Here is a 2,304-nt window from a genome sequence, read left to right as displayed (position 1 = left end):
CATAAAAGAATTCATAGTGGAGAGAAACCCTACAAGTGTGAAGAATGTGACAAAGCCTTTAGACAGTCCTCACAGCTGACTACACATAAGAGAATGCATGCTAGAGAGAAACCCTACAAATATGAAGAATATGGCAAAGCCTTTACCCGATGCTCTTAACTTACCCTAACATTAGAGAATTCATACATGAGAAAAATCCTACAAATGTAAAGAATGTGGAAATGCCTTTACCAACTGCTCACATATTACTTAACGTCAGAGAGTTAATACTATATAAAAGTGATATAAATGTAATTACTGCTGTAATGCCTTTAACAAAATAAATGCCTTACAATGCTTCAGGGTATTACTACACAAAAAATATTCTGCAAATATAAAGAGTATTGTAATACCTTTACTTATAACACAGATCTTATGGTACACAGGAAAATTCAGGTAACCTTCCAATAGCTGGTCAAACTTTATTCCACTCCAGAGAATTCGGAGTGGAGAGAAACCCTACACATGTAATGAATGCAGAACATTTGTTCAAAAAATGTACCTTAGGGCCAGGCACAGTGGCTCATGCCTATAATCCTAGCACTCTGGATGGCTGAGACAGAAGGATCGCTTGAGCTCAGGAGTTCAAGACCAGCCTGAGGGAGAGCAAGACCCCGTCTCTGCTAAAAATAGAAAAAATTAGTTGGGCATGGTGGCATGCGCCTATAATCCCAGGTCATTGGAAGGCTGAGGCTGGAGGATCACTTAAGCCCAGAAGTTTGAGGTTGCTGTGAGCTAGCCTGATGCCACAGCACTATTCTAGCCCGGGCAACAGAGTGAGACTCCGTCTCAAAGAAAAAAAATGCACCTTAGGAAACACCAGAATTTACACTAAAAGGCATTTTACAGATGCAGTAAATGCAAAACAATAAAAACTTAATAAAAAATCAAATCTAAATAAGCATGAGAGAATTCACAGTAGAAAGCACTAATGAACTAACACTTTCAGATATTACTCTAAAGCAGAGGGTTAATTATAGAGCAAAATCCAAAGTTAAAATAGTTAGATAATTTATTTGTATGTAGGTTTAAACAGAGCAGACTAATTTTTTGGATAGCAATAATTACATTCAAAATATACTTTTTTGTGTTGAAATAATTTCAAATATTTTGAAAATTAAATATTGACATAATTCAACCTTCTAAGTAGTTGATGCTATGCTTTCTTTACTAGTGTTTCTTGGAAAGAATATGGTCAGTTGTTGCTACATCAAAGATATGAAAAGTTCTTCTAAATTGGGTGGACATCATTTATGTGCTCTTCCATGGGAAATTAAGGACAGTCAAAATATAAGATACAAAAAGAAAATCTAGGTGAAGAGGCTCTTTGTGAGTGAATTGTAACAATTTTGTAAGTAAGGTGTGAGATGGGTGTTCAGAGTAATATGAGAGACGTTTTGAATTTTTTACCAGTTGAATATTAAGCTAATAAAATACAGTGGATTTTGAAATGCTTTTTTAAGACTTCATATGAACCTAATTTGTGTTAATAAAACAAAGTTTTTTAATGTGTTCTGTGTTGTGCATTGAATGAAGTTATTGTGCCACCAATGTTAACTTATTCCACCTATTCAAGGTTGTAGATAACAGATGGTAACAATATGCTATTGGGTAACATAGTGGAACATAACATCACTGGAAATCTTTTTTCCCAGATACTTTAAAATTCAATTAATTCAAAAATATTGTTTTCATAGGTTGTATTTTCATTCTTTTTTCTGCAATTAAGGGGTCATTATAATGTTTATGATGAAGGAGTATAGGAGTATAATCCAAAGCCACACATTTCTGAATAATAAATGTACAAATATTCTATATTTTCCTCTGAACATGCAACCTCTCTGACATGCAATACACATTCAGACTTTTAGTTTTCATTTATATGATTTTAAATATATGTTTATCATTCTAATGATACACACTAGACATACATAAGAAAATTATGGATGACATAATTGTGTTTGTGTAAGTGTGGATCTGTTTTGAGAAGAAAAGAAAAATATTGGAACAAACCAGGTAATTTTTAAAGTGCTGTTAAATTACTAGCAAACTAGAAAACTCAAAGATTCTGAAAGTGAATGTATTTTCTATGTTTTGTATTAAACCTATGTCTCTAAAATCTTATGACTCTTGGTTCTGAAATTCCCCATATAAATCCTCTCATTTTAATAGCCTTCCTCATGCTAGACCGACCTAATAAATAATTTTCCTCTTGCAAAAGTTGTAAAGTATTCTTTATATGACCTGCTCAGGGATTTAAGTATA

The 2,304-nt window shown here is 33.1% G+C and overlaps 1 pseudogene; it reads left to right on the top strand.

Moving 5' to 3' along the window:
• The window catches only part of LOC105826785, a 32,167-nt pseudogene that overhangs the window by 13,390 nt on the left and 16,473 nt on the right, over nucleotides 1–2,304 (top strand).

This window comes from Propithecus coquereli, unplaced genomic scaffold (assembly GCF_000956105.1).
Source record: "Propithecus coquereli isolate 6110/MARCELLA unplaced genomic scaffold, Pcoq_1.0 Scaffold918, whole genome shotgun sequence".
NCBI lineage: Eukaryota > Metazoa > Chordata > Mammalia > Primates > Indriidae > Propithecus > Propithecus coquereli.
This window is presented reverse-complemented; position numbering and strand designations above follow the sequence as displayed.